Source organism: Dromaius novaehollandiae, unplaced genomic scaffold, assembly GCF_036370855.1.
Source record: "Dromaius novaehollandiae isolate bDroNov1 unplaced genomic scaffold, bDroNov1.hap1 HAP1_SCAFFOLD_68, whole genome shotgun sequence".
Taxonomy (NCBI): domain Eukaryota; kingdom Metazoa; phylum Chordata; class Aves; order Casuariiformes; family Dromaiidae; genus Dromaius; species Dromaius novaehollandiae.
In genome coordinates this window covers 768625-782577 of record NW_026991362.1, presented here as the reverse complement: position 1 = coordinate 782577, position 13953 = coordinate 768625, and the positions used below count along the sequence as shown (strand labels likewise).

The following is a 13953-nucleotide window of genomic DNA, read 5'->3' as shown; positions in this document are numbered from 1 at the left end:
ACATTTTAGATTGAGAAGCACTTCCAGTTTCAAAAGCATGTTTCATATGAACTTTGTCTAGTTTCATTTAACTCAAAATACACTATATTATTACATATTATATGACTGTATTACAATGTCTATGATATACATATTGAAAAATATCTTAATTTCAATAAAGAAATTAATGATTCAAAATGAAGCATTTTGATTTCTCCATTGAAATTTAGCATAATTGACCAGGAAGACATTTCAGTGTTTCAACATTTCTCTCTAATGCAGAAGGCAGGTTAGAGAAGTAGGAATTCACCACTGAATAGAAGTATCATTTGCCCAAAGATGGGAGATCTTTGGAGCTCAGCCTCCACCACAAATATCAATGACTGCCCCAATGCTGCTGATATATATTATCAGGTATATATTTATATCTATGAATTACAGTAAGAATGTAGAGTGACCAGCTCAGATTTATGGAATTATTTCAAGTCTACACTACTGCAATTTAATCCTACCCTGAGTTCTGATTTTGGATCACATCACATCTGACTCAGGGAGCTGGCTCTTAGAGAACAAAAAGCCACTGGTTTGGCCATGAAAGTAGCACAGAGGAGGAAACTGAACCTGCTAGATGGCTTTGAATATCTTAAACACCAGCACAGGGAGAGAAGGTGTGCAGATATGACTCACTGCTGTGGAGGTAAGCTCTCTGATGACCATCTACCTGTCTTTTTCTAGAAGAGTAGTATTGTACATTGCTCTTCCCGGAGACCTTTAAATATACACAGTAAAATAAAATGATGTCTGTGATTTCTTTTCAAGCTATTTCCTTCCTTTGAGCTGGCAGTCCACTGAAAAAGACAATTTTGGACAACTCAGAAATCTGGCTTAAAAAAATCTCACATATCAATGTTGCACTGTCCTTATCTTGAACAGAGAAGTATGAAAACTGTGAACTTCACATATCTGATGATACTTAATAATCAGAAACAAGAGATAAACCTTGAGCTTCAGCCTCTGCAGCAACAGAAAGATGACAAATAGCAGGACCAAAAGGTTATACTGTCACACACTTTTTCCTACTTTTTAGGACTGTCAGGCCAGTGGGATAATAGTGCACATAGTCCAAATGTTTTTACTACCCTGTGCATATTCTAATTTTAGCAATATTGAAATAAATGGCTTCTGAGATAACAATGACCTTTAATCATCACTACTTGATCAAAATTCAGACTATAACATACTGAAGATAAGTTTTCTCCTTAGTCATGTGTCTTTGGGCAAAAATAATTACGTTTCTCAGTCACATTACCTCTCAGTGTAAAATATGCTGGCAGCAGTCTGACAAAAAGAGACTTGTAAAATCCTTCTTTAGTGTGCCACAGATGATCACAGGGACACAATCTTTGCCATCTCTATGCACAGCTTTAAGGAGAGAAAGTCAGGGGAAATAAAAGCCCTAACAGACATGCAGTGGAACGCAAAGGGAATCTGCAAGACCTCTTTCCATCTCACTTTGACTGTAAGCCTCATGCAGAAGCAGGGACCTCTCACCTGTCTGAGATTAATTCCGTCACTTTCAGCTCAATAAAGACTTAAACTCCTTCTGCCAACTGAGGGACAATATTCAAAAACTCAGCCAGAAGGGATGGAACATCTATTAGTGACACAACACCTATCCCTAGAGCTAGCTTAGTTGAATTGATAAAAGGATTCCAAAGCCTTTCCCAACTTTCTCAACTTCCAGAAATGATTTGCATTTATTCTCAAAACCACATTGATGACAGATGTGTAGTTGGTAAGTCAAAAAAAAAAAAATACTGAAATAAGATAAGTGAAAGAACACTTCAGCTTGCTTAAATTTCAAATTATGTCCAATGTCCTTAAAATAACTACCAGTTCACTCAGTTGCCTCAAGTTAACTGATGATATGTAGAGGTGAAAAGCAGGAATAAGTTCTTGTTACTTTACAATAGTAGCAAAATTAGAAGTAAACCTTTCTTGAATTTCTGTAATTTTTTCATGTTTCCAGGCAGAATAGGAAAAAAGGAGGTAGTCATGACTGACAGAAGAGAGAGATTTGACAGAAGAGGGAGAGTTACTTTCCCTAGTGTTTGGGGGGTGAAAACACAGGTGTCTATTCTCTAAGATTTCCTTTCCAGAACTTCAGGTTCTTCGTGTCACACTGGAAGAGGATACTCCTTTCATATACTGAAAACATAGCAGAAACAGCCATAAAATTCAAATCACATTTTTCTCCTCTTGAATATCTTTGAAAGCTTTTTCTCATCTTGATGGACTGGTGGTTTTCCTATAAGGGCGAATGTTCCTAATAGAACAGAGAACTGAAATGCTGTGCCACACACTCCTCAGCCAGGAGTCCCGTTTGCGCTTGGAACTTGGAAGTTAAAAGTAAGGATTCCTCCAGGTTTCAGTAGCAGAGGAACACAATCTTTCAAGATAAAAATTGAAGATACAACCAGTTAAAAGTCTATCTAAAATCACTTCTAACAATTAAGTACCTTTCCAAATCTCACCCTTAGAAGCTGATCAAGTCTTCCTTGGAAGTCCTACTCTTTGTATCAAGGTTTTGATAAATTTTCCCCAAAGTTCTCTTTCTATCAATTCTTCTGAATTTTCTCTACTATGACCTAAAACTCTCCTCAGAGCATCCTTCACCTCCTTATTCCTTAGGCTGTAGATTATAGGATTCAGCACCAGAGTCACCACTGTATAGAACAGAGAGGCCCATTTATCTCAGTCCAGTGAGTAGCTGGACATTGACCTAACATACATAAAAACAGTAGTCCCATAAAACAACAAGACAGCTCTCAGATGGGTGGCACATGTGGAGAAGGCTTTGTGTCTGCCCTTGGAGGAGTGGATCCTCAAGATGGTGGAGATGAGATACATACAGGAGATTAGAATTGCCAGAGATGCAAAGATGCTATGAAATATACCAAAAATATGAAGTACCATCTCATTGCTATAGGTTTCAGAGCATGAAAGCTAGATCATAGAGGGAAAGTCACTGAAGTAATGACTGATAACACTGGAGTTACAGAAAGAGGATGTGAAGGTGGAGATAGTTTGTGCAAGTGCATGGACAAAGCCAATGAAATAGGAAATGATTACCATCTGTGTATAGGCTTTTGAGGACATGACAGTTGCATAAAGTAGAAGGTTACAGACAGCCACGCGCAGTCATATGCCATTACTGCCAGCAGGAGACACTTAACACGAGCCACGAGGAGACAAGTGAATAGCTGTGCCACACAGGCACTGATTGAAATGGCTCTCCTCACTGCTGAAGAGTTCACCAGCAACCTTGGGGAGATAGCTGAGCAGTAACAGAAATCCACAAAAGCCAAGCTACTGAGGAAAAGGTACACCGTGTATGAAGCCGGGGGAATCAACCTTGATCTACGTGATCATTCCAAGATTCCCTATTAATGTGCTTAAAAAAAAAAGCAAGTTACCTTCACCTCTTGGCTTTGTTAGTCCAGAGGGAATAAGCCTCAATGGCCACATAGTGATTCCTCTCAGGCATGTTGGTAGCACACTCATGTTATCTCCCAACAAGAAACTGATTCAACACCTAGAAGTAATGGGAAAATGGCAACACACAATTTATTTTCTCAGTAGTCACAAGTATGGGGCATTTTCATCATAGCTTCTGACCAGACTTCTTTAATTATGCATTGAAATGACCTGTGATACAAGGGAGTACTGTTCCTATTTTTCAGGTCAGATAAGAAAGCCCAGAAAGATGAGATAGTTTATTTAAAAGACAACAACAGCACTGTGAAACACTAGTCTTTCTTTCTGTATTGCCGTCACCAATATATTTTTGCCTGTTAACTAATCCCCAACCCCACCCCCAACTGGCCCTAACCTAACCTCAACCAGCCCTAACCACAACCCTAAATGGCAGACCCTAACCCTCTAACCCAATAACAGGGTGACCAAGTGCCTCCAAAAACCACCCTGCCTAGAAAACACCCAGCTCCAAGCCAAAGCTCCACACTCACGCAGGCAGTGATTGATCACCACCTTGCAGAGCATTGGGGACTGACGGGGGGGAAAAGAAACCCAGCTGGGGGCACAACCCCAGCTGTGTGTTTTTTTTTTTTTTTTTAAAACATCTAAGAAATTTTAACTAGAGCCTGGAAAAAGAAAAGAACATGCATACAAGATTAGACACACTAACAACCCCACCCAACAACCAAACAACTGCCCACTCACTCCCATCCCAGCCATTCATCACCCCTACTAATAGAACCATCTCCTTCCATCCTTTCTTAAAGGTAACACTGTACTGGCATAAATAAGAATCCCCCCAAATGGCCACCCAATCAAAAAAGAGTTTAAAGAAAAGAATACTTTTACTTCTTACTGAAACCCCCCCAAGAAGTTTCATGGATAAGTTATTCTGCTCTGGCCACTGCCATTACTACACACCTCTCAACCCTCCCTCTCCCCCCAAACACACACACAAAAATGGCAGCACAGAAGACACTGCCAGCCAGAAAGACCTATGATGCCACAACCGTGCAGCTCTGATGCTCTGGATGAGCCCACGAAAGAGTTAGATGCCACCACCCGTGACGGAAAAGGGCCAGCAAAGCTGGGAAAAGCAATGCAGAAGAGGCCAGCAAGAAAGACCTGAGGCTGTGACAACACCGGGGAGAAAACCCTGAAAGGGCGCCAGGAAGACACAAAACAAGAGCAGGCTCAGAAGAGGTCTGGCCGATGAGGCCTCGATGATGGCTGCAAAGATGACTGACTGCAAACAGCCATGATGTGAAGTCAGAGCAACAGACCACCCCCTTTTAGCTGCCTGCACAGAACAAGACACAATCCATTGGAGCGATGCTGATGAGTCAGGCCAGGCAAAAAGACAGTGGATGCCTGCCACACTAGTGCTGCAGAGCATGGGCTGTGCTCCTTGAGCACAACAAGCAAGAGCAACATCAAGACCTGAGCAAAAGATAGCACAGCTACAACACACACCACAGACTGCACTACAACACAGACACAGGCTGGAGCTGCTCTGCCTAGCATACCCTCACTTTCTGCCATGCACACCCCACTGCCTCACACACACATCCAGAACCACCATCCACTCTACACTGAACATCAGCACACACCTGCACACACACACACACACACACAGTCAAAACACCCCAACACCCTTTGCCCATCAACTTAGCTCTTCCAGTGCTCTGCATCACCATCGGTCCTCAAGAGCCATCCTCAATGGCAGACCTGTCCTCTCCGATCTTCCTTTGCTTGCCACATTTGCCTTCACCTGCCAAACCAGAGCACAAGAAGTCACCCCCATGCCAGTTGGCTCCAGCCTCACCTGCAAGAGCACTCTCCACCAAAGCACCATGGGTGCTCCACTCACCTGAACTGCGCCAATTCCAAACACCAGCATCCTGGCTGCAGGGAAGCCCATGGCACCTGGAAAAAGCAAAATAATGAAGCGACTCTTCTGGCAGGCAGCGCTCACCAGCCCTACAATGCCCAACACCAATCCGCTCACCTGAAATCCTCAGCCATGCTTGGGAAAGGCCCACACCATACCTGAAAAAGCACAGCAAAAGACATCACCAAGAGGCAACCCGGCATCACCCTACCACACAATAAAATTCTGACCCAAAAAGCTCCCCCTCTTACCTGCTCGGGCTCTTCTCAGCACTCTACTTCTCCTCTTCACAACTTCCTGCAAAACCTGAGACAACCACACCTTGGGGTGATGCCAAAACCACACCCCACCACAACAATACCTCACTACAACATCTTTGCCTGCTCTGCTCACCCATCTTGACTGCTGGGCCATTGGCCGCCACGCCAAGGCCCACCAGGCACCTGTAAAACCAGAACAGTGCCAACGAGACAACAGCCCTACACTGGGCTCTACATCCTCTCTCAGACCAACACTCACCTTGCCCTGCTCCTCCCGGACACAAGCAACTTGCTCTCCACAAGGCTCCACACCTACAAGCACAAAGCAAAAATTAACCAGGGAACCACTGACCACAACACTCCTTCCAACAAGGAATCTCTAGCTCACCTTCTTACGGCATTCCCCTTCCTTCCTCCATCTCCCTCAAGAGATCCAAACACTAATCCGCATCTGCAAAAAAGCAATGTAAAATGGAACACACAGATGCTGACCAATCACTATTCCAGCCCATCACTGCCACACTCCACGCACTACCATTCCTAACACCCACAGGCAAGGCAGCTCCAGCCCCGAACAGACACACAGACACAAACATGAAGGAAAGCCCTATGCAAAAAGAACTATTCCCATGCATAAGATGCTGCCAGCCAAAAAGCCCTACAATGCCACAACCACACAGCTCTGATGCTCCGGACGAGCCCACAGAAGAGTCAGACGCTACTGCCTGTGATGGAAAGGGGCCAGCAAGGAAGACCTGAGAAGAGTGATGCAGAAGAGGCCAGCAAGGAAGACCTGAGGCTCTGACGATGCAGGGAAGAAAATCCTGAAAGGGCGCCAGGAAGATGCAAAACAAGAGCGGCCTCAGAAGAGGAACGGCCAAGGAGGCCTCAATGATGGCTGCAAATGGCCACGATGCAAAGCCAGAGTGACACGCCACCCCTTTTAGCTGCCTGCACAGAACAAGATGCTATCCATTAGCACAATGCTGATGAGTCAGGCCAGGCAAAAGACAATGGATGCCTGCCGCGCTAGCACTGCAGAGCATGGGCCACGCTCCTTGAGCGCAAACAAGAGCAACATCAAGACCTGAGCAAAAGATAGCACAGCTACAACACACACCCCATAGACTACTCAACAACACAGACACAGGCTGGAGCTGCTCTGCCTACCACACCCTCACTTTCTGCCATGCACACCCCACTGCCTCTGCCTCACACACAGCACTCATCCAGAGGAGTCCTCCATACTACACTATATGTCAGCACACACACCCAAGACACATCAACACTTTGCTCCTCACCTTAGCTTTTGCAGTGCTGTGCGTCACACCATTGGTCCTCAAGAGGCATCCTCAATGGCAGCCACATCCTCTCTGATCTTCCTTTGGTCACCACATTCGCCTTCATTGCCTGCCAAACCAGAGCACAGGAGATCACCCCCATGCCAGCCAGCTCCAGCTGAAGAGCACCCTCCACCAAAGCGCCACTGATGTTGTGCTCACCTGTGCCGCACCAACTCCAGACTCCAACATCATTGCTGTGGGGACACCCATGGCACCTGGAAAACCAAGACAAAGTTACTATGCTGCCAGGTAGCGCTGACCAGCCCTACAACAACTGAAACACCATTCTGATCACCCATTCTACCTCACCTGAAATCCTCAGCCATGCCTGCAAAAGGCCAACATAGTACCTGAAGAAGCAAAGTAGGCAGCCCCAGAAGCCAGGGTAGGGGTCAGAAGCAGAGCCACAAAAGGGCAGGTGGCACTAGGTTCACAGGCATGGATATAAGAAAGGAGCTGCCAGGCAAGACTGCAAATTGGTTCCTGGTGGTTCCGAGAAGTACAACCATTTCTTCTCTCTCAGCACTGAGGCTTAGCCAAGAAGAGAGGTGAGTTCATTAGCTGAGGGGAGGTTGGTTTTTGAGCTCTTCAGGCACATGGGCTTACTCACAGTCCGCTTTGCTTTCCGACAAGGTGACTTCCTTTCTCATCCTACTGCAGTTACAGGAAGGGAGAAGGCTTCCTTCCCTCTTCATACAAAATCTAGACTCTTCTACAAGTCTGCATACTACAGAAAAACCCCACAGTTTCTCCCTGAACAGGGCTGACAGTATTTCTGAGGAGCAGCAAAACATCCAGCGAGCCAGAAACCAGACTAGCTGATGAGAGCAATACCTCACACAGATCCACCTTACTGGAGATAAAACACACAGCCACCACCTAGGGTGTAAGTGTAGAAGGAAATGTTTTCCCAGGACCCCTGCTCTCTTCTCTTGTCTGCAGTCCAGCAGAGGCACAAACAATGCCTCAAGCATCAGCATGCTCAAAGAGCCCAGTGATGAAGTTAGGCCCCTTCCACAACACACAAACACCAGAAAACAATACTGACAATTAACAGAGGATACAACTGCACACTCAGAAACCCTCATCCACCTCTGAACACCTCACACCAAGATACCAACACAAAACCAAAACTGCCTGCTATAAGCAATTTTCTGGCATGCTCACAACTCCACCTTCAGCCATCTCATTGCTCTAACATTAAGGAATGGCCTTTGCTTCTCTAAATGCAGCAATAAGTCTTTCTGGATAGTTTCACTTCCAACAAATGCTGTTATTTCCCAAGGCAGTCCCAGAGCACTACCCCCAAAGAGAGCAGAGACTGTATGAATGCCCTGGGTTTATGTAACCCTAGCCTCACCCACTGCCCTACCCACAAGCCCTTGGAAGGGGAGGGGCAAACCACTGGCAGCCATAAATACATAGGGCTAGGTAAGAGCAAGGCTTTTGCTTCCACTCAGTAGCTGGGCTACAGAGCACAGAAAGGCTAAACAGACCTGTGATAAAATGGACCATCTTCTTTGTTACTAAGACTTCATATACTGTATCCATAATATCAGGAAGTATGTTATTAAGCTTTTTTTACCCAAACTAGCACTAGCCTTTGCACTAAAAACTAAAAATCAGTTCTGCTTATGCTTAGAAAGAAAGCTACAAGATTCAACATAACCTGTTAAGGGAACACTACACCACAGTGCTCTAATTGATTCAGACCTGCATATAATACAGCTGTTGTAGCAGGACAGCATTTCCTCTAGGGCAAACCAAGATATCAGAATAAACTCCTGGAACAAGGCTGCTTCTGTAATGTGAGTACTTCTGAAGAGGTGTACTTCCTGTATAGTACCTAGAGTGCTCAGAAAAAGGGGTCAGTAGGTGGAATGGGTAGTTCCCCAGGGGAGTACTAGCTCTGTATTTCTAAATGGAGGACTGGCACAAGGAGGGAAGAGGGATGCTAAGAGGGCTGGAGAACCTACGCAGGGCTCTGGGGGCACAACAAGGAAGGCTGACAGAGTAGTCCAGAGTAAAATAAAGGGGTTCCTCAGGGCTCTACAGGACCAACAGAGGTCTATGCAGCACAACAAAGCTCTAAAGAGGAACCCAGAGCAGATTAGACATCTCTTACAGAGACTAGAGAGCAACTAAAAGAAGCCAGAAGAGAACAAGCAAAGCCTCCGAAGGGGTTCAGAGGAAAACAGGGGTACTCAGGCAGCTGAACGATGAAAAGAGCACTCCAGGGCATAAGAGAGGGCTCAGGAAGAGTTCCGAGAACGCTGCAGAAGTTCTAAAGGAGCTAGAGAGCCAAAAGACAGCTCTAGGGAACAAGGAAAGCCCAAAGAGTGGTCCAGAGTGCACTAGAGGGGTGCTGAGGGGCCTGCATGGCCAAGGAATGACTCTGGGGAACAAGGAAGAAATCTGGAGGGCTTCTGAGGAGACTAGAGGGTTCTGAAGGGGGCTGTGGAACCAGAGGACAGCTCTGGGGCACAACAAGCACCCCACCCCAGGAGAGGTTCTGAGCAGACCAGAGGGCTCCTAAGGGGACTAAATGGCAAAAAAAACAAAACTGGCTAACATGACTGACCTCAGGAGGTGCTCTGAGGGGACAGGAAGGCTCCTATGGTATGCAGATGGCCAAAAGAGGACTCTGGGCACAACGAAGGCCTCCAGAGGGGTTCTGAGTACACTAGAGGTGTCCTAAGGGAACTCGAGATCCAAAAAACAGCTTTGGAGCACGACAAAGGCTTTTAGAAGGGTGCTGAGGGGACTAGAGGGGTGATGAGTGGTCTAGAGGGCCAAGAGAGCTCTGTAGCGGGGAAAATAAAAGGTCAAAAGATTAGGCCAAAGCAGAATAGAGGGCTGCTAAATGTGGTACAGGGCCAAAACAGGGCACCACAGTATGAAGAAAGGCTCCAGAGGGATTCTGAGGCTTCTACCAGGGTCCTAAAGGGGTCTAGATGTCCAAAACACAGCTCTGGGCCACAAAGAAGGCTGATAGAGTACTCCAGAGTGCACTAGAGGGCTGCTAAGGGGTCTACGAGGCCAACAAATGACTCTGGGAAAGAAGAAAGAAATTTGGAGAAGTTGCAAAGAAACCAGACGATTCCTAACGGGGATAGAAGACAGCTCTGGGAAACAAGGAAAGCTGAAAAAGTAGTCCAGAGCACACCAGAGGGCTTCTGAGTGGTTTGTGTGGGCAAAATAACACTCTGGGGAACAAGGAAGAAATGAGGGGTTCCAAGGAGACTAGAGGGTGTCTAAGGGGTCTGGGGGGGCCAGAAGACAGCTGGGGGGGGCCATTCTGTGGGAAAGAGGGGTCCAGAGCACACTAGAGGGGTGCTAAGGCGTCTACACGGTCAAGAAATGGCTCTGGGGAAGCAGGAAGAAATCTGGAGGGGTTGCAAGGAGACTAGATGGTGCCTAAGGGGTCTGGGGGGCCAGAAGAGAGCTCTGAGGCACAGCAAGCACCCCAGAAGAGTTGTTCTGAGCAGGCCAGGAGTCCGAAGGGTACTAGATGGCCAGAAACCTGACTATGGCCAACCAGGAAGCAATCTGGAAGGTTTCTGAGGAGACTAGCTGTTCCCTAAGGGGGCTGAGGGGCCAGAGGACAGCTCTGGGGCAGTACAAGCACCCCAGGGTGGGTTCTGAGCAGAGCAGAGGGCTTCTAAGGGGCCTAGATGGCCAAAATACAAGACCTGGGTAACAAGGAAGACCTTGGGAGGTGCTCTGAGGGGCAGAAGGGAATCGATTTTGAGCTGACTAGAGGACACATGGAGGTATGCGAGGCACAACAAAAGGAAGATAGAGGAGTCTTGAGGGGACTAGAAGGAAAGGGGAGCGGAAGGAAAGGGGATCTGATGGGATAGAGGGCACATGGAATGGTCGTAGGGATAGGGCAGAGAGAGGATTCTACAGTGCAACCAATGGAAAAGAAGGGCTGTAGGGCACACTGAAAGGGTGCAATGAATGTATCAGATTCTGGGGTACCCCAAGTCATCCTGAGGGGAGTGTGTGGCACTCAGAGGGGTTCTGATGGGGCTAAAGGGCAGTGGGATGGACCTTAACGGGCTTAGAGGGCAAACAGGCATCCTGAGAGGACTAGAGGGAAAAGCAAAGGCTCTGAGATGCACCAATAGGAAACAGAGAGGTTTTGAGGAGACTAGAGGGAAAAGAGGGGGGACTTAATAGGACAAGAGGACAAACACAGGAGTCTTGATGCTACCAGAGGGCCTACAGACACCAAACGGCAGAGTAATCTCACAGGAACTAGAAAGAAGCAAAGAATTTTGAAGGGACAAGAGAACAAATGGAGTGCCTTGGAGCACACCTAAAAGCAAATGGATTGGTCCTGAGGGAACTAGGGAGCAAATGGAGGAGTCCTGGGGGGAGTCCTGAGGGGACACAGGGGAAAACTGAAGGTTCTGGGGCATTAGCTCACCTGCCATAATCTTCCTGCTTGGAGCCTGCCTCTTCCCTCTGAGAAGCTGGCCTTTGCTTTCATTGCACAGGCAGCTGTGAGCTGTTGTGTAGCCTTGGCAGACAAGCTGAGGATTGCTGCCCAGGCAGTCATGACCTGCAACACTGCATGCTCAGAACAGTTCTCAGGAAGTCACGCGTACTCATAACCTGAAGAGCAAAAACCAAATCTCTCTTAAGGTCAGTTTTTATTTCATGGTAGGAGCAATTTTTTCCCTCTTCTGCACTGTACTGCCCCTAACAGCACACCTTCCTCATCACCATTTTCCCCTGCTCCTTTCACTCCTCTCAGTTGCCCCTGTGTCTTAGACCTCTAAAGCAGCTGTTTCTCATCCACACGTACTTTCCTGTCCTGTTGCCAATTCATCCCCATTTGTCCTATAGCAAGCAGCAGCAGAGACCTTGGCCTAGTTCTTTGCTGCACACACCTTTTGATCTGGCAAGCAGCTCAGACAGAGCAGAGGGCAGCAAGAAAGGTGGATCTGAACATAGTAGGCTTGGGCACCAAGCAAGATGGAAGCAGCAGCAAGGCATCAAAGAGGTGACATCTTTGTAAAGAAAAGAGATATAGATCCAGGCAACTGGGGATTCTCTGTACCTGTGGCCAGGTCTCCTGCAGGCTCTTTCCACACAGTTAAAGGCAGCTGAATGCAGTGCCTTTAGGAGGCATGGTGTCCCCGGTACTGCTGTAGGGTGGCTGTTCCAGGGTCTCTCAGGCTGTTTTAGGATCCTTGGACAGAAACAGTGCTGTTCACATTTCCCTGAGGACTTTCCCTTGTGCTGCACAGCAGGACAGCTCTGCACCGTGCCCTCCCAGCACTGCTGCTCCTCATAGCTGCTGCCTAATTGGCCCCAATCCTGAGCAAAGCTACAACTCCCAGGAGCCCGCACTGCCCCTCCTACTCTCCCTGCCCTCCCCATTTCCAAGAGGGACAGCCCCAGCCCCTGGGGACAAGCCTGCCTGGTCACACCAGAGATGGAAAATGCTTCCTGCCCTGTACCAGGGAAATTCCACTATCCCCAGTGACCTATGGGGACTCTTGTGTGAGCAGCACATGTCCAGTAAGGAACAGACACAGCAGGCCACTGCTGCAGGGCTGAGAAGGCACCAGCATCTGGAACTACAGCTCCTGGCCTGCCACAGAGCAAAACACAGCTGGCTCGTGGGAGCCCTGCTGGCAGAGAACTGCCCCTCCGGCCACCTCGAGAGGCGCAGCATAGTCTCCCAGAAGCCCAATACGGGAAGACTACATCTCCTGGCATGCCGTGCAAACAAAAATGGCCGCTCGGAAGCCCGGTGCCGGAAGACTACCGCTCCCCGCATGCCAGCGGCGCCCCCCCCCGCCCGCAGCGCTAGGTGAGGTTTGACCCTCTGGAGATTCCGTTCCTTTCCGTCCCGCCCCCGTTCCCCTTCCCGCCCTGTCTCCCTGGAAACCACCGCAGAGCCCCGAGCGCGACCCCGCGATCCCCAGCACCGGCCCGGGGCTCCCCCGACACCGCCGCGGCCAGCTCTGGGTCAACTCTGACGTTGCCCCTGCCACCCCACGACGCTCCTTGGGGCTTCCCCTGGGATCCCTCCTTCCCCTCCCCAACACGTCCCGAGCAGACATAGGACACCCCCCCGCGCTCCTCCGACCGCGCAATAAACCACACCACAGCCCCAGTGGACCGCCTGCCTTCCCCCCTCCCCCGTCCTGGCGCACCCTCCTTCTTCCCCCCCAGCACCACTGCAGACCCACCGCACCTCCTTCCTCCCCACCCGAACCCCAACGCACCCCCTTACTTCCCCCCCTGCCCATGCCACCACCACCTCCCCCCGCCTCCATGGTCCCAGTGCACCCCTCTTCCCCACCATGTCCTCGGCCCCCACAGCCCCAGTACACCACCATCCCTGGCCCCGGTGCACCCCGGTTGCATTGCGCTGCCTGGGATGCTCCCATCCACCCGGACCCCCAGCACACGTGGGACCCACAGCTTGGAGCACACCTCCCCTGGCCCCACTCACCTTCTCCACGGGGCAGCTGCCGTGCCGGTCCCAGCCAGCAGTGCTCAGCAGCAGCTCCATCATCTGGAACCAGCCCCAGGACAAGCTTCCTCCAAATGCAGCCCCAGCCCTGGTGTGTGCCCACCCTTGCAATCAGCCCCACCTGGGGCTTGTCCCACCTGTCCCAGCCACAGGGCCCCACCTGGGGCCTGTCCTGTCACCCAGCTCCACCTGGCATTCAGCCCAGCCCCAGGGTCCACAGCTGCAGCTCATCAGGAACTGGGGAGAGGGAATGGCCATCAGCCCCATCAGGGACAGGTGGGGCTACCAGGGCAGCAGAGGCACCCCCACTCCTGAGAGCAGCTTGCTGAAAGCTGAAGGGAGAGTCCTGGAGTGTAGAGAAAGGAAAGGGGAGTATGCAGAGGACAAGAGAACAAAGGGAGAGCTCTGGGTGCAACAAAAGTAGAAAAAGGCAATGACAAACAG

The 13953-nt window shown here is 49.0% G+C and overlaps 1 long non-coding RNA gene across 1 annotated transcript; it reads right to left on the bottom strand.

Moving 5' to 3' along the window:
- Positions 1-5671: 5671 nt before the first annotated feature.
- Positions 5672-6120, bottom strand: LOC135326035 (uncharacterized). The gene is made up of 4 exons (XR_010386707.1): positions 6056-6120; positions 5927-5979; positions 5801-5850; positions 5672-5713 (listed from the first exon to the last, which is right to left on the bottom strand). It is a non-coding gene; the product is annotated as an uncharacterized LOC135326035 (long non-coding RNA).
- Positions 6121-13953: the final 7833 nt, after the last annotated feature.